The following is a 26,617-nucleotide window of genomic DNA, read 5'->3' on the forward strand; positions in this document are numbered from 1 at the left end:
TTCCACCCAGCCTCTGCAATTTCCTTTAACTTTGCATCTTCATTGATTCCTCTGGTTCAATCCTTCTACCCATCCACCTCTTCTTCTGTCCCACAACTGGCAGCTTTCTTCCAACTTGGCCCTGCTTTCTTAAACTGTCTCACTGAACGCTTTGTCTTTCTATCCCCGCCTATGTCTTTAATGGTTCATTAAAAAAAACACTTATCTTTTTGCTCTTATCACCTTTTAACTTTTGTCAAAAGGCTCAGTGTCCATTCACTTCTTCCTATGCAAAAGAGTAGCATCTTCACCAGAAAACGTAAGTGCAAATTATTATTGGATCCAATCAAGAACGATGAAGTGTTCTTTGGTCTACAGGCAGTATAGCCAATACCCTACATACAAATATATGAACTAGGAGCAGGAGTAGGCATTTTCAAAATGCTTTTGGGATACAAGTGGTAATGACAGCTCGGGGCCTCACTGTGACTCAGTGGTTAAGACTGCTGCCCCCCAGCCCCAAGGACATGGGTTTGATTCCACCCTCGGGCAATTGTCTATGCAGAGTTTACACATTCTCTCCACATCTGTGTGGGTTTCCTTTGGGTGCTCAGGTTTCCTTCCACAGTCCAAAGACATGCAGGTTAGGTGGATCGGCAATGCTAAATTGCCCATAGTGTCCAAGGATGTGCATGCTAAGTGGATTAGTCATGGGAAATGCAGGGTTACAGAGATAGGGTTAGGGGGCTGATCAGGGTGCGATGCTCCTCAGAGGATTAATGTGAATTCTATGGGCCGAATGGCCTGCTTCCACACTGTAGATTTTCTGTGATATTTTGCTAACAGCTGAGTGAGCGAGTGAGTGATGAAGCACAACCTGCAACCTTTTATATATGCATTCATTCAAATTTCAAAGATAGATGAAGATTTCTCTGATATCAACCTTTCCAGTTATCAAACTCTAAAGCAGAGGATCTGAAATGAGTTATTGTACATTGTGGAAAAAAGGCTAAGCTCTTCGAATTGTGGGGGTGGGTGAGAGTAATTATAGCCCTTTGCTTTGCCAATAATGTTCCAGACAGAGTTACTACCTTGCAGGAATTCTGATCAGGTTTTTTTTCATTTTATATAAAGGAATGCATCTTGTATGCATCTATTTCCACAGAGTATACTGAATTTCATCAAGCAAACAAGCAATGTATTTAACAGTTGTGCAAAATCACTACAGCACACAGGCTGCATGTATGGGCAATGTTAAAAGTAAACCAAGCGTCTTCCTCTAAATTAATTACATTCAATTCACTTATCACTTCACAACTAGTATTCGTAACTTCAAAGTCAGATATTTCTATTGATTTAAGATTTGCAGTTTTGGAAGAACAGAAAGGATTGTAAGGCCATGTTGCATGATTTCTCAGGCTGTTAAAATAGCATCCATTTTACACATGCGATATCTGGTTGAATGTCAAATGTAACTTGTGATTGTGAAGTACTCTGCTGTAAATTGGCTATCTGAATGGAAATCGGTCTAGTTTGCAGAAGGTGACTACAATGTCACAACAGACCTCCTCAAATTCTGATTGTTTTTCTCAACTCTTTTATACCAGTGACCTGACCAAATTCATCTGAATATAGGGAGGAAATACACTAGACAACTGTGGCATTTCTTGATAGTATTGTTTCAGCAGATCTATCTTAACAAATGTAATGTCATATTTTTGCTTTAATACCTACACAATAATTGCACATCCACATTTTGTACACACTTAAGATTTACTCTTAGTGTATTGTTTAGGAACTGGAGGTGACATTTTAAAGTGGCTATTGAATCCTCTAATGAATAAGTGTCAAAAGAGCAACATTCCATCTTCAAGCTTTTAAAAGGCCTATCAGAAAACCCTTATCCAATTTCTTGCCCAATTGAATTCCAAAAGAGGAAATAAATAAGAAATATGGTGATCTCCTCTCACTCTATTAACCATTCTGAGAAATATTTTCATTACGGCTACAACAATTTTTGTACTTCAATGCTTAATCTTGTTGTTGTGAGGCTATTGCTATAACTAAGCCAGGGAACACAAGTCAGCACTCAAATACTGAGTGGTATGTTCAAGCTATCATAGATTAATAACAGTTATGCAGTCAGCATTCCTATAAAAGGTCAAAACGCCACAAAACTTATATCTAATGGCCATTAAGTAATTGACCTTTTTGTACAATTAGATGAGTAATATGAAAAAGCAGAGTTTGATAGCAGTAAGTAGTGCAGCTTCCTTTCTGAATGCTTTCAACTCTGGCCTGTACAATGGCTTTTCCAGATCAGTGGGTGCAGATTTCTGCTTGGTTTGTAAAGGACAAGGCTTGGCATGTATGTAAAGCTGTGAAAATGAAATTAATCCTCTTCCTGCATAAATATTTATGCCTCTGTTTCTTTAGAAGCATAAGTAAGGCTATTGAATTATAGTGACATAAAATGGCAAGTTCTGCTTGTAATGGCATTTATGAGGATTATTTTTTTTCATCAATGTTTTGGAGATATATTCTGTGATCCCACCCATTTATAGTTCGATGCCTTGGTTTCCGGTGACTGAATAAATTAAATTCAGTTTTTATTACACAGCACTGCAGAATTGTTGCTAGTGTTGTGGGACATGAGCACCACTATTCATTCTTCTGTGGAAATTGTAAATTAAGAAATGCTCTTGTTGTTTATTAATTCTTGATTTAAAAAAAGTCAGGGATATACAGAAAATATCCAGCTTACAGTTTGAAACAACAATAGGATGGGAAATAAGGATGAAATTCTCCCAATGCAGTGCCAAGTGTTTTGCTTTAACAAGTAAATCAATTCAACATCTGATTTATGAACCTATGGACAAAAGGATCCAGGAACAGGCGTCCCTCATTTGGTCTTTTGAGCCTGCTCCACCATTCGGTAATATCATGGCAGATCTATTTTTAAGATTAGATTACTTACAGTGTGGAAACAGTTCCTTCATCACAACAAGTCCACACAGACCCTCCGAAGAGCCACCCACCCAGACCCATTCCCCTATATCCAACACTACGGACAATTTCACACGGCCAATTCACCTAACCTGCACATCTTTGGACTGTGGGAGGAAACCAAAGCACCTGGAGGAAATCCACGCAGACACGTGGAGAATGTGCAAACTCCACACAGACAGTTGCCTGAGACAGGAATTGAACCTGGGTCTCTCGCGCTGTGAGGCAGCAGTGCTAACCACTGTGCCACTGTGCCATCGTGCCGCCCACTTTGTGTTTCAAATTTACATTCCAATAATCATTTGCCTATAATATAATCATCATTTATCCCTGTTCTAATGATTGGTAAAAGAGCCAGATGGACCTCATTGACTATGAGATTCTTAATTGGGGTTGTTACCTGGGTCTATCAGGGAGCCCTGGCTGACATATATAAACAGGAGATTCAGAGAGTCTCCTGATTCTAGGGACTGGTTTTGATGGTTCCTTTGCTTTCTAACCTCCTGATTTCTACCTCTACATTTGCCTAGAAGGCAAATGGCACTGGGCAGGCCTTGCAGAGCCGCAGAATTGCTTCCTGATCAACATGTAAGGTGATCTAGGAACCTTTGATAGTCCCTAGACCTTCCTGAAAAATGTCTGGGTATTTAATTAGGACTTTACACAAGTAGACATTTTCTAATCGAAAAATGTTGAGCCAATCTAGCTGAATCTTTCTCAACCAATTTTGCCCTATCAGGCTTGAGCCTGAGCCTTTTACGACAATCAGTGCAAACTGCACCAATTGCTTCACATAAGAGACCAGTACTGAAGTCGTATTATTAATCTATAATGGTTCTCGGTCAGTCTAGAAGAGGTCTTGTGCAAACTTAATGATCAGAGTCCAAGATAGATGCAGCCTTAATATCATTACCACCTGAAGAAGAGAAGGAATCTCTCCTGAGATGCGTGGGGTGCAAGGGATAGGCTACAACCCAATAAATTGCACCTGAGTCCAAGTCAGAGTCAGAGGAACCAGACATGGGGTGAAATTGTCCCCGGACAAGCTACAAGAAACAAAACAGGCCTATATTCCTAGACTTCAATGGGGAAGGATGTAGTGATGGAAATGAGGGCAAGTTGGATCTCTATGAGATGCTTGATTGGGGTTGTTAACCTAGGCCAACTAGGGAGCCCTGGCTTACAGATATAAACAGGGGATTCAGACTGTCTCCTCTGCCTAGGCACAGGCTGTCAGTTGGCTGGAAAGAGTCCATGTACTGTGCTCGTGTAAAGAAAGGGTGACTTTGTGACAGAATACCAGCCTCTCTGCAGTTATTTCACCTGATAATGTTTGATTCCTTTTCCTAATGACAATCTATCTAACTCCACCTCAAAAATGTACAATGATTCTGCCTCCACGACCTTCTGAGGAAGTGATTTTCAAAATCTCACACTCCTCTGATAAGAAAACAAATTCCACTCATCTCTGTCCCAAAAAGGAGACACCTAATTTCTTAAACAGTGCCTTCTAGTTCTGGATTCACTCACATGAGGAAACATCCTTTCCATATCCACCTTCACAGGACCATTCAGGATCTTATGCACTTCAATCAAGTCACCCCTTACTCTTCTAAAGTCCAATGGATACAATCTCACCGTGTCCAACCTATCCTCATAAGTAAACCCACTCTTTCCAAATATCAATCTAATAAACCACTTCTGAGTAGATTTGAGGGATAATGTGCAGTAACAATTTGAAGTAGTCAAGGTAGAAGCAGGAAAAAGGAAGCTAATTTGAGGGCATTAACATTTACCGTCCCACAACTCAAAGAAGAAAGCAACAGAGTTGCTCTTGTCGAGTATCTGTTATGACCTCATGGTGTCCCAGAATAATTTATAGCCAATGAGGTGCTTTTGAAGTTTGGTCACTGGTTTAATGTAGGAACCATCACAGGCAACTGGGCCACAAGTTTCCACAAACATCAAGATAATAATGAACACATCATCTGTTTAAATTATTTTGCTTGAGGAACTTATAATTGACCATGTCACAGGGAAAATTCTCCTGTTCATGAAATCTTTTCTGTTCCTTAGATACTGTGGACAGGACCTTAGTTCAATATCTTATCTGTCAGAGGATTGACAAATTAGTACTTCATCCACTCCTTGGACCTATTCTATTTCCCCACAGACCTAGCATCACATTCGATAGTCTGGCCATTGGGAGGTGATAGTGAAAAAAATGCTTGGCAAGTAGAGAATATTCCACCACACTCCTGATTTGTGTCCCATCATACTTAACAATCGCGTTTAACTTTGTTTCAAGATTAAGTTGCACTATAATCTTAACACTACTACTAATTACCTTGTCATCCCTACTTTGGTCATACCAAGCATGGACTAGTAAACCACCTAAGAGATTATAAATGGAATTAAACTTTGTGCAGTCGGCTATCAGCTCAAGTTCCAGTCTTAAGAAGGATGGAGGAAACAGGATGAAGCCATGGAAGGTGGTTGGGCCTCAGACACTGCTCTGAGGAACTACTGCACTTGAGATTATATAGAACATAGAACCTAGAATAGGACAGCACACTTACAGGCCTTTCGGCCTTCAGTGTTGTGCCGGACTTTTATCCTACTCGAAGATGAGATTAACCTACATAGTCTTCATTGTACTAACTTCCATATGCCTGTCCAAGAGTCGCTTAAATCTCCCTAATATATCTGACTCTACCACCATTGCTGGCAATGCATCCCATGTACCCACCAGTCTCAGATTAAAGAACCTACCTCTGACATCTCCCCTAAACCTTCCTTCAATTACCTTAAAATGATGCCCCCTTGTGATAGGCATTTCCACCCAGGGAAAAAAAGTCTCTGACTATCCACTCTGTCTATGACTCTCAACATCTTGTACACCTCTGTCAAGTCAAATCTCATCCTTCTACGCTCCAATGAGAAAAGCCTGAGCTCTTTCAACTTTTCTTCATAAGACATGCCCTCCAGACCAAGCAGCATCCTGGTAATGGTATGGACGGGTTGGACTGAAGGGTCTGTTTCCATGCTGTACGTCTCTATGACTCCATGACTCTAAATCTCCTCCACACCCTCGCTAAAGCTTCCATGTCTTTCCTGTAATGAGGCAACCAGAACTGAACAAATATTCCAAGTGTGGTCCAATCAGGACTCTATTGAGCTGCAGCATAACTGCAAGGCTTTTCAACTCGATCCTCCTGCTAATGAAAGCCAACACACCATACACCTTCACACAGCATTGCCTGTGTATCTGAGAGAGAACAGCAGTGCTTGTGTATCTGAGAGAGATACAAAACTTTGAGCGATCTTTGGACATGGACACCAAGATCCCTTTGTTTCTCCACACTGCCAAGAATCCTACCTTTAACCTTGTATTCTGAATTGAAATTCAACCATCCAAAGTGAATGACTTCACACTTTTCCAGGTTGAGGTCCATCTGCCACTTACCAGCACAGTTCTGCATCTTGTCAATGTCCTATTGCAATGTACAACAGTTCTCCACACTATCCACAACTCCACCAAACTTTGTGTCATCAGCAAACTTACTAACCTATCCTTTCACTTCCTCATCCAAGTCATTTATAAAAATCACAAAGATCAGAGGTCCCAGAACTGATCCCTGTCGAATACCACTGGTCACCGAGCTCCAGGCTGAATACTTTCCACCACCCTCTGTCTTCTTTGGGCCAGCTAATTCTGTATGCAGACAGACAGATTTCCCTGTATCCCATATCTCCTTACTTTCTGAATGAGCCTATTGTGAGGAGCCTTATCAAATACCTTGCTAAATTCCATGTACACAGCATCCACTGCTTTACCTTCATCAATGTGTTTTCAATAAGATTTGTGAGCATGAGCTGCCTCCCACAAAGCCATGCTAATCAAACTATGGTGTTCCAAGTAATCATAAATCCTGTCTCTCAGAATTCTCTTCAATAATTTGCCCACCACTGATGTAAGACTGACTAGTCTGTAATTCCCAGGATTATCCCTATTCCCTTTCTTGAATATTTGCCACTCTCCAATCATCTGGTACTACTCCAGTGGACAGTGAGGATGCAAAGATCATTGCCAAAGGCGCACCAATCTCTTCCCTCACCTCCTGTAGTAACCTAGGGTATATCCCGTCTGGCTCAGGGGATTTATCTATCTTTACATTTTTCAAAATTTCCAGCACATCCTCCTTCTTAACATCAACCTGTTTGAGCATGTCAGTCTGTTTCACGCTGTCCTCAGAAATGTTAATGTCCCTCTCAGTAGTGAATACTGAAACAAAGTATATATTAAGGACCACTCCTACCTCCTTCTACTCCAAGTGCAAGTTCCCTCCACCATCCTAATAGGTCCTATCCTCACTCTTGCCATCCTCTTGTTCCTCACATAAGCGTAGAATGCCTTAGGGTTTTCCTTATCCTGCCCACGAAAGCTTTATCTTGCCCCCTTCTAGCTCTCCTAAGTCCATTCTTCAGCTTATTCCTGACTACTTTGTAACCCTCTAAAGCCCTGTCTAATCCTTGCCTCCTCAACCTTAGGTAAACTTCCTTCTTTCTCTTGACTAGATGTTCCACATCCCTTATCACCCAAAGTTCATTCAACTTACCATCACTTCCTTTCCTCAGTGGGACAAACCTGTCCTGCGCAATCAGCAAGTGCTTCCTAAACAATCTCCACATTTCTATCATGCATTTCCCTGAGAACATCTGTTCCCAACTTAGGCACCCCAGTTCCTGCCTAATAACATTATAATTCCCCTTCCCCAATTAAACACTTTCCCATACCCGTCTGCTCCTATCCCTCTCCATGAGTATAGTAAAGGTCATGGAGTTGTGATCACTATCACCGAAACTCTCTCTCACCGAAAGACTTGACAGATTACAACTTTCCAACAATCTTTTGTGCCAGCTATGACCCCAGGCACTGGAGTGTTTACCCTCCAGAGCCTCAGTGACTCCAATTTTATTAGGGCCATATAACTGTTGCAGCAATGACAATAGCTCTACAAAAGGACAATGATTGTTTACAATATTTGAAATTGTACCTCCCAGTTACAAGATATGTTTAATTTAGGATATCTATATACAAGATATGTGTAATTTAGGAGCACACCGATCAATATAATTTCCTCTTCGTTACTAATAGCTTTATATGTGGGAATAGTGAGGACTGTAGATGGTAGAAAGTCAGAGTTGATAAAGTGTAGAGCTGGAAAAAGCACAGCAGGTCAAGCAGCTTCACAGGAGCAGGGTGGGGGTTGACATTTCAGGTTATAATCTTTCATCAGGCTTGATAATTTCAATGATTCTGATGGTAACATCCTTTTGTGCAGCTTTCACTTAAACATTTTACTGGAGCTTCATTTCCAGCTCAAAATATGGGACAAGATGCCATATTTTGCAATGTGGTCTCTAAATGTCAAATATTAAAAGGTCCTTGTGTTGACTATACCTGCACAATGTATCACTGTGAGCAATTAATCAAATTACTTGCTCCTTGTCCTTTAGTGGTGAGCTGCAGCCTTTAAAAACCTCCTGCTTTACCAGATTGTTCCTTTCCCAAATGTCTGGCATGGGCCAAGTGGTCCATGTACCAGCGGCCTATGAAAAACACAAGGAGGGATTTCTAAAGTTACAACATTTCCTGTTCCAAATGTGTTTATACTTCAAAGTGCTCTTTTCTGACAAAGCAGTTATCATTAGAGACATATAGGGATGGATTTCCACATTGGGAGCTGGAAACGGGAATGTTAGGATGATTTCTGGGTCCCAAACCCATTGCCAGATGGAGGCAGCCATTCTTCAGGATTTTTATTGGGACATTCTTTTCAAATGGTCATGGAGCTAGTTTTCGGCCCAGGTTGGCTTTCAAGGCCAGAAGGCCAATCATAGGCTTTCTCGTTTAAGAGGAACACTGGACTGCAGTAAATCCTCAGTAACTGAGGGGGGAGCTTCAACTTGGAGGCACCATCAGTAATAAATTGAAAAGCAGCCCGAGTCACCATGTTGTGGGGGTTTGGGGCTGTTTGTGGATGGGGGCAGAGTGGGATGGGCATGGGGACTAGAGAGGTTTGGAGGATTGGAGTTCTTCTCCCTTGGCTTCCCTCACCCAAGGCAGGCCAGCAGCAGCAGCACTAGCTCTCTCAACCTGCCACAAGGTGCCCACTTCTAGGGAGTCAAACTGATCGGCCACTCTACATGGGGTAGAAATTGGAAGCCGTTGGGAAAATGTCATCCAGCTTCCTTTCAGTGGGCCTAAAATGCCTCTAAGTGAGCTGAAAAGTGAGTGGCCTGATTGGAGCAGGTTGACCCTTCTACAAAACCAGCACCAAGAAGGGGCTGGGAAGCAGGTTTGATTAGATTAGATTACTTATAGTGTGGAAACAGGACCTTCGGCCCAACAAGTCCACACTGACAAGCAACCCACTCAGACCCATTCCCCTAACACTATGGGCAATTTATCTAACCTGCACATCTTTGGACTGTGGGAGGAATCTGGAGCACCCAGAGGAAACCCACGCAGACACGGGGAGATTGTGCAAACTCCACAGAGACAGTTGCCTGAGGCAGGAGTTAAACCCGGGTCTCTGGCGCTGTGAGACAACAGTGCTAACCACTGTGCCACTGTGCTGCCCACTGCTGTGCCATACCCTGGCTGGTGCCTGCATTCTCCACTTCTATTCCTGATCTTAACAAATTCTAAAACTTCAGCCCAAAATACTGTACTGTGGGCATCATGGGAAACCTATCCAGCAGCAATCATAAAACCCATCAAGTCAACTGCAACCCCTCACTACAGAAATCAGAAATGAATCCTGCATTGTTCTTAAAAGATGCAATAGTCTATCAGCGTTGATGATGCAGCTTCCTATCTTCTACGGAATATTGAAAACAGAAAGAGACCTTTCACACAAACTGATCAATGTGTTATTTATGGGTTCCACGTGAAGTATCTCCCACCACTTTCCATCCAAACAAATTAGCATCTCCTTCTATTCCTTTCTCCTCCATATACTTCTCTGTTTCCTCTTAAAACCATCTCTGCAATTTGCAAACCTACATGTACCAGCAAGTTCCACTCTAAACATTCTATAGGTAAAGACTTTTTTCTAAATTTAAAGTGACTATTTTCTATTTATGACCATTATTTTTGAACTCTCCCATATTATGTAAAAACATCCTTTTGAAAAAAAAATTCCTACTCACTCTCCTCATACTTTCAGTGGTTCCTTTGCCTTTTCCTTCAATTAATTTAACCACATTTCTTTAAACTCCTGTTTAAATCTTTTGGAGGAGTGAATTCCAGCTTATTTTCAAAGCTCTCCTGTGCTATCTGATCTGTTACTTCTTTTATTTATGAAAAACTGCATGTGAGAATAATAAACCATAAGAAATTATTCTTTGTCAGAGATTGTTAGCACACAGGAGGTGCTCATTCAGGTTAGCCTATTACTTCACTGCTAATTGACATTCTGAGATTAGATTAACGGCGGCACGGTGGCACAGCAGTTAGCACTGCTGCCTCACAGTGCAAGACACCCGGGTTCAATTCCTGCCTCAGGCAACTGACTGTGTGGAGTTTGCACATTCTCCCTGTGTCTGTGTGGGTTTCCTCCAACAGTCCAAAAAAAAATGTGCAGGTTAGGTGAATTGGCCACGCTAAATTGCCCGTAGTGTTAGGCGAAGGTGTAAATGTAGGGGAATGGGTCTGGGTGGGTTGCTCTTCGGAGGGTCAGTGTGGACTTGTTGGGCCGAAGGACCTGTTTCCACACTGTAACTAATCTTAAAAAAAAATCTATAAACAGGGAGAAAGTGAAGACTGGAGATCAAAATCAAGAGTGTGGTGCGAGAAAAGTACAGCAGGTCAGGCAGCATCCGAGCAGCAGGCAAATCAACGTTTCAGGCATGAGCCCTTCATCAGTGAACTAAAGTGGTAGAGAGATAAATGGGGGGGGGGGGGCAGCTGGGGGCAAGGTAGCTGAGAGTGCAATAGGTAGATGAAGGTGGGGGGCAATGGTGATAGGTCAGAGAGGAGGGTGAAGCAGATAGATGGGAAGGAAGAGGGACAGGTCATGAGGACGTGCTGAGTTGGTATGTTGGATCTGAGATTAAGGTGGGGGAAGGGGAAATGAGGAAACTGGTGAAGTCCACCTTAATCCCGTGGGCTTGAAGGGTCCAAGGTGGAAGGTGAGGCGTTCTTCCTCCAGGCATTGATTGGTTAGGCTTTGGTGATGGAAGAGGCCCAGCACCTTCATGTCCTTTGTGGAATGGGAGGGGGAATTATTTGTTTGGCCAAGGGGCGGTGGGGTTGTTGGTGCGGGTGTCCCAGAGATGTTCTCTAAAGCGTTCTGCAAGTAGGTGTCCTGTCTCCCCAATATAGAGGAGACTGCATCTGGAGCAACAGATACAATAAATGACATGTGTGGAAGCGCAAGTAAATCTATGATGGATGTGGAAGGCCTCTTTGGGACCTTGGATGGAGGTGAGGGGGGAAGTGTGGGCACAGGCTTTGAGCTTCTTGCAGTGGCAGGGGAAAGTGCTGGGAGGGGAGGGTGGGTTAGCGTTGGCTGTGGACCTGACAAGAGAGTCGCAAAGGGAATGGTCTTTGCAGAATGCAGATAGGGGTTGGGAGAGAAATGTATCTGTGGTGGTGGGGTCCATTTGTAGGGAGTGGAAATGGTGGAGGATGATACAATCTATATGGAGTTTAGTGGAGTGGAAGGTGAGGACCAGGGGGCTCTAACCTTGTTGTGGTTGGAGGGGTGGGGTTCGAGGGTGGAGGTGCAGTAAGTGGATGAGATGCACGAGAGGGCATCATCGACCACGTGGGAGGGGAAATTGTGGTCTTTAAAGAAGGAGGCCACCTGCTATGTTCTTTGGTGGAACTTGTCCTCCTGGGAGTACATGCAGCAGAGGCGGAGGAATTAGAAATAAGGAATAGCATTCTTACAGGAGGCAGGATGGGAGGAGGTGTAGTCCAGGTAGCTGTGGGAGTCAGTGGGTTGTAGAACATGTCTGTGTTGAGTCTGTCACCATTAATAGAGTTGGAGAGGTCCAGGAATGGGAGGGACATATCTGAGATGGTCTAGGTGAGCTTAAGGTTGGGGTGGAATGTTTTGGTGAAGTTGATGAACTGTTCAACCTCTTCTTGGGAGCACAAGGTGGTGCCAATGCAGTCATCAATGGAGCGGAGGAAAAGGTGGAGAGTGGTGCCAGTGTAGCTGTGGAAGATAGACTGTTCCACATACCCGACAAAGAGATGGCCATAACTGGGACCCATGCAGGTGCCCATGGCTACCCCTTTGGTCTGGAGGAAGTGGAAGGATTCAAAGGAGACATTATTGAGAGTTCAGCCATATGAATGAGAGTGTCAGTGGAAGGGTACTGACGGGTATGCTGGGAGAGAAAGAAACAGAGGGCTTGGAGGCCCTGGTCATGGTGGATGGAGATGCAAAGGGACAGATGTCCATGGTGAAAATGAGGCGTTGGGGAAACAAAAGTCATGGGGGAGGTGGAGGGCTTGGATGGTGTCCTGAACATAGCTGGGGAGTTCCTGGACCGGGGGGAGGGGGGGAATAGGACAGTATCAAAGTATGTAGAGATGAGTTCAGTGGGGCAGGGGCATGTAGAGATGATAGGTCAGCCGGAGCAGTCAGGTTTGTTTCAGAGAACATCTCTGGGACACACGCACAAAGCAACCCTACCACCCTGTGGCCGAGCACTTTATCTCCCCCTCCCACTCCACAAAGGACATGAATATGCTGGGCCTCCTCCATCACCAAACCCTAACCACCCAACGCCTGGAGGAAGAACGCCTTATCTTCCGCCTTGGGACCCTTCAACCTCATGGGATTAATGTGGACTTCACCAGTTTCCTAATTTCCCCTCTGCCCATCTTATCACAGGTCCAACCTTCCAACTCAGCACTGTTCTCATGACCTGTCCTACCTGTCCATCTTCCTTCCCACCTATCCACTCCACCCTCCTCTCTGCCCTATCATCATTACCCCCACCTCCATCTGCCTATCACACTCTCAGCTACCTTGCCCCCAGCCCCATTTATCTCCCTACCCCGTTGGCTCACAAGCACCATTCCTGATGAAGGGCTCAGGCCCGAAACATTGATTGTCTTGCTCCTAGGATGCTGCCTGACCTGCTGTGCTTTTCCAGTGCCACACACTTAACTCTGTTAACATCCCATTGTCCACTCATCCATAAATTATCCCACTTTCCTCATAATTTTGGCAGTTATTTTGTTTCGATAATAGTGACCAGATTCTAACCGTTTGAATTGTCTGCATCATCTTTACTTCTTCTACAATGTTCTTGCTTGATTTAGCAGCTGGAAGGTTACTTCACATCATGTCAAGAAAGATTCATATTTCTGACCACATCAGTAAAGTACTAGTTCCACTGGAGCATTTTCCCCCATCAACATATTGCACATTTGTGGCCAACTGATTACTTGGAGCATGTGAAAACCTATGATCACAAAATCTACAAATTGCAGAGTATGAAAGGGAGTTAAAAGCTAAAAGATTTAAAAGCCAGAAAATGTTCACACAGACACTCAGAGATCAAAAGGTACAAACCAAAATCATTACTGTAAGAAACACTTAAAAGGGGTGAAGCTAAATGCAGCAAACAAATGCCTTAAGTCTGAAGTAACTGTACCAATCATAACATAAAATGGAAGTGAAGAGGACCCAGAGAGAAAAAAAAACAGGAAACATTCATGTTTGGTCATGAAAGTGCTGATGTTCCATCTTGAAGTATATAACAGGAGACCAACCAATATATGTCATTCACAAGTTTTACTGAGATTCCCTTCTGGGGAGCAAAGGTTGTGGTGGGGAGCAAGTGTTGAGCAAGTGTTGAGAGGATAAATCAAGGCAGCACATTGCTGCAGTATTTATGGTGAGTGCCAGACAATGGAAAAAAAACAGATTTTCATCAGGAGACAGAAGGTGTACCAGATAGAAACCCTAGCATCAATTTCAGCTCTGTAGCACCTAGCCTTTCAAAGTTAAGACTGCCATTTGGTGTCTGTGTGCACACTTCACATATTAGTGGCACCAAATGCCATTACAGTAGCTCCTCGACATACGAACCATCCCGTTCACGAACAAATCGGTTTACGAACAGGATTGTACGTAAAATTTTGCTTCAACGTATGTTCGAAATTCAAGGTACGAACAAAGGCACGAACGCAAAAAGCCTGTGGTTTCATTGTCATTGTTTTGCTTTGCTATGCGCGCTTTGAATATCCGCACAATGGGAAAATTGATTCAGTTCGCAAACTGGGTCCCGGAACAAATTAAGTTCGTAAGTTGAGGCGCTACTGTATGTCATTTGTTAAGATGCATAGCACAGCCACTAGAAGTATTCAGGCTATAATGATAATCAGTGTGTAGCCCAAGGAATATTCTTAGATCTTTCCTATTTTTCATTCAATCATACTCCCATGCCAACCTCATCCAAAGGCATAACATTAATTTTCACATGTGTGTTGATGATCCTCAGTCAAACCTCACTACCTCTGCTTTCAATCTCTTCAATACTATTAAATTATCAATTGATTATCCAACAGCCAGCATTTCTCAAGCAAACATTCCTTCTGTTAAATATTCAATGTCAAGAAGGACTCGCAAACTTGTGTGTCCACCCTCACTAAGTCTGCCTGTTTCCACCTCCTTAACATTGCTTGATTTCATTCCTGCCTTGGCTCATCTCCAATTGAAACTCTCATTTATGCCTTTGTTGCTTTGAGACTTAACAATTCCAATGCACTACTCTCCCATATCCTACCCTCCGTAAACTTGGCTTAGTTCGCACCAAGTCCTAATCCAATATTGCTGCTGGCTCCTGGTCAGGAAACAGTTAGATTTTAAAATTCTCATCCAAGGCCCAACATGGCCTTGCCTTCCATATCTCTTTAATCACCTCCAGCCCCATGACCATCACTGGTTTTAACCACTTCACCATTGGTGGATGTATCTTTAGTTGTTCAGCTTTTACTTTTTGGGTAAAAGTTTAGTTGCAAAGTTCAACTTTTATACAAGTATAAATTCTACATCTCTCATGTAGCCTCATGAAAGCCATTCTGTTCTTCCTACTATGTTACCCAGAATTAGCCACAATGCTTCAGCTAGGCCTGAACTAGAGTTGTTAAAGGTTATAATAATTTCCTGACTTCTGAACAACATGACTTTATTTATAAATTCCAGGATCCCATCTGCTTTATTAACTACTTTGTTGAATATAATATTTTAAGAAGTATGCAGTGTGAGTTTTATGTGATGAATGCATTGTTAATTTTCAGTAGCAGCTTATATGAAGAAATTGTGCATGTCTATCACACCAATCTGATTACGCACTTTAATAAAATCAAATGTTTAAACTAAACTGCACCAATGCATGGATTATCTTAAGGCACATTCTGGTATTTTTATCTTGATATGGAAAGCTATGTCTTGGGAATCTGAATATAAATATCACTCACTAAGTCCGTAGGAATCACCAATTAATATAATCAATGAAACATGCTAAAGTCGTTGCCCCATGTGCTCCCAAATGGAGAGGGCAACAAGTTGAAAAGGGAATCTCATAAAATTTATCATGGATGTATTGTTTTTTCGAATTATTCATGGTCCACCATTTCCAATGTAAGCCAAGAAAATACGCCAACAACAAAACTGTTTCCATTAAACTGTTTACTTTCTCATTTCCAATTAATAAATATCAGCAGTATCAGCAGGAAAGCTTTTTAACAAATCAAGAGGCCCAGCCTCAGATGTCTTGAAAACATTCATCTATGTCCTTTCTCTAAACTTCTCTCTCCCTCTCTATTTTTCAATGATGCCCTGAGGATTTACTATCTGAATCCAAAGGGAAAGTTCAAGTTTGATACGAAATATGTGTGTTATAAAATACCAACAATGTCAGTCAATAGCTCTGTAACTTTGACAATAATTGAATCTCTTGCAGCAGTAGCTTTGGACCTGTCCTTTACTAAAGGAGATTTGTGAGGGACTGAAAGAAGAATTTGGAAGAAGAACTGATCTTTTTGATACAGTAGTCGGGTGTGGACCAGTATTAGCACGCACCTTCAAATCGATGGTTGTCTGATAAGTCCCACATGAGATTTTTGTGTACATAATATGGACTGATACATTGGGAGACTGCTGTATTGTCAAAGGTGGCATATCTTAGGTGAGATGACAAACTGAAACCATATCTGCCATAAGTGAATATAAAAATCCTATTGCACCACTTCAAAAAGGCGCAGGCGAGTTCTCTTTCTGCATTCTGGCTAACAATTAGTGGTCACCTACTTCATTGAAATGTGTTATCCGATTATAAACAAGCTATGGGAGCTTGCTATGCACATATTGACTGCAGCATTTCCTAAATTTACATCATTCCCACAACAATAATTGAACTTCAAAATGTTTTATCAATTGTAATGCACTTTGGGATGTCCCAGGTTTGCAAAATGTGCTATATAAATGCAAATCCTTTCTTCTTGCATTATAACCAGCTTCTCTTGAATGCAATGGTTATAAAATAAATTAAACTTGAAAAATGCATAAGTTATGAATAGATAATTCACTGAGTGTAAAATGTAGAAAATAGAGCGAGGAAGATCTGTATTTAGGTCACTTAAAGTAAAATAAAGTCATATACATTCCCCAGTCAAATCTTAAAACTCCTGGAAAAGAGGTTGTGCATTTTACAATTCAAAACTCAGAGACTAAGAGGCAAATCAGTTAATATTGTTCAAGTTTGTGTCAGAGTGATAGGATCCCTGTAGGTTACAGTATCATGACAGGACACATGCCTGAGCTGTTGGAGAACATAGTTGGTAAGAGAGACACTGAAGGGAAAGAAACTCAGCAGGCAGATTTCAAGATTAGCTAAAAAGACAAGATGGAAGCAGTTTAGGAAATGGTGCATGCCTGTTACTCAAGGACATTGAAGCCAATTTAATTTTCCTACTTTATGAACAGGGCCATAGCAGAACAAAAGTTGACAAAATAGATTGTCAACAAAGCACCTGCTTCATACTCTTTGTAATTTTCAAGTTGGCCTCAATTTAAGCTGCCCATTATTCAAATAGACACAAGAAGAGGCAAATATATTTAATTGACCATCAATGGGCTTTGTAAGTAGTGGCATGGAGTAAAAAAGTAAGGACGTTATAATGATCCTTAAAAAAAAGTACCAGTCAACCACATTTAGAGTATTGTATCCAATTTTGAGCAGTTCACTTTAGGGAGAGTATTAAGGGATTAGAGAGGATGCAGAAAAGATGTGTAAGAATGTTTTCAGGAGTGAAGGATTGTAGTTGTGTGGATAGATTGGAGAAAGTGTGGCTGGATGCTCTTTCGGCAGGCAGCTGGAACTAGTTTAGTTTGGGATTATATCCAGAATGGACTGGTTGAACCAAAGGGTCTGTTTCCAGTGGTGCATGACTCTATAATTCTATTCCTCAACAGAGCAGTTAACAAGAAATGGTGTTCATTAGTAGAAGTGTCAAGAAATAGAGGACATCAATTTAAGTACACAGTAGAAGATCCAACAGTGATGTGAGGAAACATTTTATTGTACATAACAAATGGTTAGGATGTTGAGCGAACTGCCCAAGAGTATGAAAGTAACAAGTTCAATTATGTCTTTCAAAGAGGAATTGGATAAGCGTATAAAGAGATATGCAAATTTCAGGAGCATGGGAAATTTCTTGGGAGAGCCAGTATGGGTACCATAGGCCAAATGGCCTCCTTCTGCACTGTAACCATTCTATAATTCTCTATCAGATTCCATTTTAAGGAAGAAATAAGCTCCTTCACCATCACCCTCCTCAAAACAATTAAAATAATGAACAGCAAATAATAAATAATCAATAATGTTCTCAATCACAGTTCATTTCTGAAGCACTGGGGAAAATAGATCACATCCACTCCACCTAACCATTTTCACAACACAACAGGTGCTCAACCAGCAGGAAGAAGCAACTGTTTTTTTTTCTTTCTCTTTGCACAAACTTTAATGACCTGAACCAGACAACATTTAGGCATTGATGAATCAGCTGTCCAAACTGACTGACAACTCAATTCCCGACTTGCATTTTTATTTTGAAACGATCGGAGAAGGTTAAAACCACAAACAGCAAATGTGAAGAATGCAGACTGCTGACATGGAAAGCCGATGCCAGGCAACCCAATCCATCAATAAATTACCCACAGCTGCCCTCCTACAAAAAACTGAAAATACCCCCCAAATTATTGAGAGGGTCAGAAAACTGTTGGAACCGATTGTGTTAATTTGGAAAACCCCACATCGAGTCCACATATTGTAACTGACCAGTAGAAAATGAAGTCATAAGATTCTGTTAAATTAATCAAATTAAATATTGCATAGTGTAATGAAATCCTAATTTGTATTAAGGATGTTGTGCATAATAAAAGGTCACATTCAGTACCCATAGTATTTGTCTCGCTCAAATTCCATTACAGACTCAGGGTCTGATACTTCCTGCCTTGACATTTTCCACCTTCAAAGTTGTTAATTAGCTACAAATTTCTTATTTACATGTAAGTGTACGAACTGGAAGAGCTTCTTTGAATTTTCAGCAACATCTGTGGAGCCATTCAATATTCACAAATTAAATGCAGAATGACAGTTGTGGTTAGAATGTGTCACAAGAAGAGTTTGAACACTCAAATTGCTTAAAGCAAGTCAGTGCACAGCTTTCATGATTTGAAAAGTATAGGACCTTTCTAGCTGTCAGGCCACATCAGCATATTTACTGGTGCATCTCATGTCCCTTATTACATTCCCCTGTGCTTTATTCATGTGTCTGAGTTGATATTTTTCCATTGTTTCTCTAGTACTGCGCTGACCATTTCTGCATTTATACAGCATATTGCTAGCTTATGAATCTATATAAGAACAATAAAAAAAAGTAATGACAAAATAAACTCACAATTGTCTCAATAACCTTTAAAAAAGCCAACTCCCATTATACAATTTCTTCCAGCTAAAAAGGCATACATACAACCAATAAGGACATTGTTTTATGTGCATATATGTAACAATTAAAAGGATAAGTACTTCATAACTCTCATCAGTATACAGGTATTTTCAAACAAACCTGCTTGAAAATGTTATTATACACATCTAGAGCAGTGGGACTTGAACTCAGGCCTCCTGGATCAGAGGTAAGGTCATTACCACTGCGCTGCAAGAGCCCCTCTCACCAGCTTATAAGCCAAACTACTGTATTACGTACATCTGCATTAAGTACATCTACAAGGATTTAGTTACAACCGCATGCTTGTGAAAATGACTCAAATGTCCCTTTGACTAATGCCTTTGGTGGTCTTGTGTTTTTTCTACATGTTAGGCTACATAACAAATACCTGAAAGAGTAAGATTTTTATCAAGACAAATACCTGGAAGTTTATTAACAATTAAGTGTGTGCACTAATATGCCATCTAAGATTTATACATAAAGTTTGAATTATATACTTACACAGATTGTTATTTTAATATGTACATCGTTGATTGGCTGATTAAGTAAATTATTACTAACAAACTCACAGATGAAGTATACAGGTAGTAAGATGGAGGCATCTTTCTTAGGCATCTTTCAGAGGGCAATTAAGACTCAACTACATTGCAGTGGGTCAGGAGTCACATAGAGGCCAGACCAGGTAAGGACTGCAGCTTCTTTCCCTAAAGGACATTAGTGAACTAGATGGGTTTATTCCAACAATTGACAATAGTTTCATGGTCATCATCAGAATCATAATTTCAGATACTTTTTATTGGTCTCAAATTCAACCATTTATAATAACGGGATTTGAACCAATGTCCTCAGAATACTATCTGGATCTCGGGACTAATGCTGGAGCAATACTATCACTAGACCATCCCCTCCCTATAATGAAGTGTGCAACAATGCCCCATCATTTCCCTTTCAAGATTAACAAACCTGTTCTGTTAAAAGTATATAAGGATGCATGTCGGTACACTATCTTTAACACCAAGATAACACTTAAGCAAATGTACAATACAACTATTACATCCAGACCATTCAGGAGAAATGGTAGGAATCACTTCTGCACACTAAGATAGTAGATGATTAGAACTCTCTTCCACAAGCGGCAGTAGATGCAAGATTGGTAGTTAATTTTAAATTGGAGATTGATACTGTTTTTGTTAGGCAACAATTAGATCAGATTACCTACAGTATGGAAACAGGCCCTTCGGCCCAACAAGTCCACACCGACCCTCCAAAGAGTAACCCACCCAGACCCATTCCCCTACCCTCTATTTATCCCTGATTAATGCACCTAACACTAAGGGCAATTTAGCATGGCCTAACCTACACACCTTTGGACTGTGGGAGAAAATCCATGCAGACACAGGGCGAATGTGCAAACTCCACACAGACAGTTACCCGAGGCTGGAATCGAACCCAGAACCCTGGTACTCTGAGCCACCCCAAATCTATATTAATAGATATGGGCCAAAAGTCCGATATATGAAGTTAGCAACTGGCTCAAGAGGCCGAGTGGCCTACACCTATGCTCCTGAACAGATCTTGTCCTGATGCAATTCTCATAACTCAAGCTTTTTAGCTTCAGTGTCTCTGTTGAATGGATACATATATATGTATGTATGGAAGGATGTGTCATTTGTTTTTGATGCATGACTATTGTCTGGGATGATACTTTGAGGGATAGTTGATGATGTACAACTCAGATGTGTCATTTGTTTCACCAAAAGATGTCTCCTTTGTTTGTTACAATCCCATAGGATCTGGGCTGTACATAGCATCATAGTACTTTTTTCCACAAACTCATGTATTTGTACAAAGATCTTGAACTCTGATACTTTGTTCTGGTTTAACTTGGGTTAACTGTTTACATTCTCATTGATCATGCTCATCCATCACTACATTGTGTATCTGTGGTAGACTGGTCAAAACATTTGAGTGAAGAACTGTACGGATCCACTGAGTGGATCTGACTTCGAAACCTGAGAGCTGCTAGTGAGAGGAAATTATTACCTTGTGGAGTAGCATATCAGTATAACATGGCTATTAGAAAATCTTGGCAAATAGCAACAAGCACTGTGTTCTGTGAGACTATCAAATTGAGGATGGTGAGGAGAAGAGATGTTGAGTTAAATTTTCCACTTCCTGCACACGTCTTGGAAGGGCGAAGTAGTGTACTCCACATCATTGGTGTTTTTCAACAAATTATGTCCACTAAACATGTTGAATATGGTTATTAATATGTTGCACTGATGCTATCTTTGATTAGTTTCAAACAGTTGCAAACTTGTACCAGAAAGATTTTGTGTGGAAAGAGATGATCGCTTGATTGTTCATATAGATATGGTCAAATGTATCTCAATGTTGAGCTTGTGGAACAATTATTTGTTTACCTTTGCAAGTTATTTTCCCAGAGAGTCCTGATCTGTCTCTGTCAGTAAATTGTAGACCTGGAAAAAGCACAGCAGGTCAAGCAACAGCAGAGGGGCAGGGAAGTCAACATTTCAGGCTGGACTCTTCATCAGGCCTAGGGAGGGGGAAAGGGCCTGAGAAGTAAATAGAGGGAGGGGGTTTGGGGCTGGGGAAAGAGTAGGTGGGATGGCAATAGGTGTATGTGGGTAAGAAGTAATTGTGATTGTCAGTGGGAAGGGTGGAGCAGATAGGTGGGAAGGAGGATGGACAGGTTAGGTCAGTTCAAGGGGATGGGGCGGAGAGGAAAGGCTGGGCCTGGGATGAGATGGTGGGGAAGGAAATTTGGAAGCTGGTGAGTTCTAGGTTGAGGCCATATGGTTGTAAGCTCTCAAGGCAGAAGATGCTTATATCTCTGGGAATCCAAAAGGAACGTGTCTGTTCAAGGACCATTTGAATCTGTTCGGGCCACTCATTGATGATAATCTTATTTAAAAGTTGCAGCTGTACATCAATCACAGCTTCCTGGATCTTCATGACCCAAGATCAATGAGATCAATGTGGAGAATATCTTTGAAAACAGATTCAATGTTATCCAGTTGTAAATCTGTGATTGTGTTTTTAGCGAGATTTGGAATTGCTAAGGGAACTTAGGGATAGTCATCTTTGAACCTGGTATGTGTTGTATTTTGAAATGCCTTGGATCTTTGCAAATAGACATTGTAGGAGTGAAGGTGCACTTGTGACAAATTCAACAGATCATTTCAAACAGTTAATAATCAATATGAACAATGAAATTCTTGCTGAATAGGTGAGTGTGGAACATTTGTATTGTAAAACTAAAGTGAGAGTTGCCTTTTCCAATGCAGCAGTTTGCCTGTACCACCATAAGGATTTTAGAAACAAATAGATATGTCTTCCAATAACAGACATGCTCCAAGGCCTTTCCGGTATTCATCTACTTCCAAAATGGGCGGCACGGTGGCACAGTGGTTAGCACTGCTGCCTCACAGCGCCAGAGACCTGGGTTCAATTCCCGCCTCAGGCGACTGACTGTGTGGAGTTTGCACATTCTCCCCGTGTCTGCGTGGGTTTCCTCCGGGTGCTCCGGTTTCCTCCCACAGTCCAAAGATGTGCAGGTTAGGTGAATTGGCCATGCTAAATTGGCCGTAGTGTTAGGTGCAGGGGTATATGTAGGGGAATGGGTCTGGGTAGGTGCACTTCGGTGGGTCGGTGTGGATTTGTTGGGCCGAAGGGCCTGTTTCCACACTGGCAAGCTTGGAAAGATCATAGTATTGAAGGATACATTTACTGGAAGATAAAAAGTCAGGGATTGGAAGATATGCTGGTGACCTTCCTGCCATGGGTGTGTTGTATCTTTGAGAAGCAAATTTTGAAATCTAATTTACATTGGTAGCAAAATTCAGAATCTATGAGGATAGAAAGTTGAAAGCAAGACAATTCTGTAAGGTGCACTGAGATATTGGTACCTGATTTCCAAGGTGGTTAAGCTGGAGGAGCAAGTGGCAACCTGGAGTTACCAGATAATCACTCCGACTCTCGTGTTGGATTTGTTGAGGTCTTGTCCAATCCAGCAGGTGGGAGAATGATAAGCTGCATATCAATGAGAATGGAGAATAGTTAATAATGTTATGGTAACACATGCTGACACCTGCAAATAGGCCTCTCACCATCAAGAATCCCCATCTCTCTGTTCAGCATCTGTTTAGAAAATGGGACCTTTTGCCCTCAATGTCAAGAAACTCCTTGTAGGTCACGCTTCAGTACCTCAAAAGATTTTATCAATAGAGGGCCATCCTTCTCCAAAAGCGAGTGATAGATTTAGACCAATCAGTATAGAGCATGCCCGTGAAAAGCACAGCAGGTCAGGCATCTGAGCAGCAAGAAAGTCAATGTTTTGGGCATAAGCCCTTCATCAGGAATGTGCTGGTGGTGGTATTAGTGGTGGTAGTGGGGGGAGAGGGTGGTGCTGTGAAATAAATAGGGGGTCTCCAGCCCTCTCCCCTCCTATTTATCTCTCAGTCCCTTGCCAACTTCCCCACATTCCTGATGAAGGGCTTATGCTCAAAACATTGATTCTCCTGTTCCTGCAGTGCACCTGCAGTGCTTTTCCAGCACCATACTTTTCAACTGTACATTCCAGCCTCTGCAGTCTTCCCTTTCTCCCAATCAGTATAATGTGCATCATTGCGAGTGGTGTTTTGTGTCCTGGAATCCAAATCGAGTTTGAGTTCTTCCTGAATGCACTTAGAAGGAGGAGGGTTGATCCTGAGTTGGGCATTATCTTTCAGAATTATATTGCATCTTTCTTCAACTTACTAATTGAAGCAAACCAGTTTGATTAGAGGTTAGTCATGTCCTGGACAGAATTGGTATTATGGTCTGGAAACATTGGTGTTAGAATTGACGCATTGGTTACCTCATTGATCATGACAATATGTAGATCTGTGCTTATTGGTAAATCATTTCTAGAAGGTTCTGCTGTATCAAAACTGTAAAAGATTTCATGTGTCCATCCTAAGGAAGGATATCAGACCTATTGTAATCAGGTGTGGATTGCACGACATGGTGTCATTTCCCTAATTACATCTCCTGTAGGATGCATGAAGAGATGCATCGGGCTTAATATTGGCATTTAGTGCATGTTGTCCATTTCTTTGGGGTATGCCATTTGGATCATTTTAAAGGCTGCAGCTTTGCTGATGATGCCCATGTTGTGTGCCAAATTTACCACATACAGTGTCTATCTGGGCTCTGTAAAACCGAATTGCTGTAGTTACTTTGTGATTGTAATGAGATCAGCCACGTGGACCTCATAAAACGTGAGTTCCCTGATTGGGACTATTAATCTGGTATAATCAGGGAGCCCTGGCTGACAGATAAGGACAGGAGTGTCAGGGGTTCCGTTCACTCTCAGAGCTGCCTCTGAGGAAGCTGGAACAGTGTCAAGTACTAGACACAGGTAAATAAAGGGTGACTTGGTGACAGGATACTGGCCTCTGTACTGGTATCAGTTCCCTCTTAAACTTAATCAATAGGCTTGTGTGCTATGGATGGGTGTTTGGAAATTTCTTGATTTTTTTCTTGGTTGTTACTTGTTCATATACTGCTGTGGAGAATTATGTTGCACTGTGTGTGCTTCCTGAGCACTTAGATTTGTGACTCCGGTGCTAATCCCTGTGACATACCATTACTTACAGGTTGCTGACCTGAAAATGCCCCTGTTATCCCAACTTTCTGTCTTCCATCAGTTAGCCAACCGTTACCTATAATAATACTATATATACCTCCAACTCTAACACCTCTTATCTTATTAAATAGCTTAATATATGGCACCTTATTAATAGCTTCTGAAAATCCAAGTATATTGCATCCAATACTTTTCCTTTATTTATCCTGTTCGTTATCTCTTCAAAGAATTCTAGTAAATTTGTTAGACATGATTTCTTCTTTGTGCTTACTCTGCTTAATTGAATCATGTATTTCTAAATTTTCTGCTATTACTCCATCCTTTATAATAGACTCTAACATTATCCCAATGACAGATATTAAGATAACTAGCCTATATTTGCCTGTGTTTTTGTCTCCTTCTCTTTTCAAATAAAAGTGTTATATTGGCAGTTTTCCACTCTTGGGGACTTTTTCAGGATCTAACGATCTCTGCCAAACTGTTCAGGTTTGCATATTCCACATAGAACTCCATCTGCCATGTTTTTGTGCTATTCATTTAACCTGACTAAATCCCTTTGTAAAGTTTTCATGTCCTCTTCACAACTTACCTTTCTACCATGTCAATATGAAGTTCATCAACCATATATCCAGTCTTTTCATCCAGGTCAATTATATAGATTGTAAATAATTGGCGACCCAGAAGTGATCCACCTTGCCAAACCAAAATTGATCTACTTGTCCCTCCTTTCCATTTCCATTTCCAATCTTCTATCCATACTAATATATTGCCCCCTACAGGACAAACTCATATTTTGTGTCGATGCCTCTGATGTGACCCCTTATCAAATGCCTTCCAGAAATCCAAGTGTAACATACCTGGTGAAATAACTCCACAGAGGCCAGTATCCCATCACTAAGTCACCCTTTGCTTACTTGTACGTAGTACTTGACACTGGTCTGGCTTCCTCAGAGCCAGCTCTCGAAGTGAACAGGATGTCTGACATTCCTGTTTATATCTGTCAGCTGGGGCTCTCTGATCGGATCAGATTAACAGCCCCAATCAGGGAACTCATATTCTATGAGGATGACCTGGCTGACCTTGTTACAATCACTGCAGCTGGTGATCCCCCCTTATCCAAGTTGCTTCTTGCTTCATAAAATGACACTAATAAATCAGTTAAACACAACCTCCCTTTCCCAAAACTATTTTGACTCTACCTGATTGCATTAAGGATTTTAAAATACAAGCTATTAAAAATAGATTCCAACATTTTCCATATGAGAGATTTTATACCATTGGCCTGTACTTTCTTGCCTTTTGTCACTATCCTTTCTTGAATATAAAGTCATATTCCAATCTGATGGGACTTTCCAGCATGTTGGGAATTTTGGGAAATTACATTCCTCAATCTGCTACACAACAGCTATCATTCCCTCCTATCTTTATAATGAATTAATTAAATTATTTTACTATCTTAATATTAATTACTGTGTCCAGTTCTGCCTGTGCTTATATTTTTGTTATTTCAATTAATGTTCTACTTGGCCCAATTAAAACTCTTTAGTTTCAATAAGATAAATAGGAAATATTCACCAGCATATGACCAACTTCTTTATTGTGACTGTACCTTGATTTTTATTTCTGAACATAGGTTCTGAAGTCACTGCATGGTTACAGCCCTGCCTAAGTTTGATTTCAATGTAACCCACCTATCTGGAAGTCTCTCTGTCTCCTACTTCTATTCTCTCTTTCTGTGCCCTCTGGATCTGAAGCTGAACTGTTTATTCTGTGTAAGAACTCAATCTGGACTTTGACAGTGAGATGTAAGAGTTAACCTTGCCTGGGTTCTGACCTTGATAAATCTGCTGCTCACTTCACCATTGTAACAGCCCACCTTACCATCCCCCACCCACAACACTGAAATCTTTGTACTGTAAGTCCTCTAATTATAAATA

Source organism: Chiloscyllium plagiosum, unplaced genomic scaffold (assembly GCF_037043375.1).
Source record: "Chiloscyllium plagiosum isolate Xiang-an unplaced genomic scaffold, Cpla_swu_hap1 HiC_scaffold_24, whole genome shotgun sequence".
NCBI lineage: Eukaryota > Metazoa > Chordata > Chondrichthyes > Orectolobiformes > Hemiscylliidae > Chiloscyllium > Chiloscyllium plagiosum.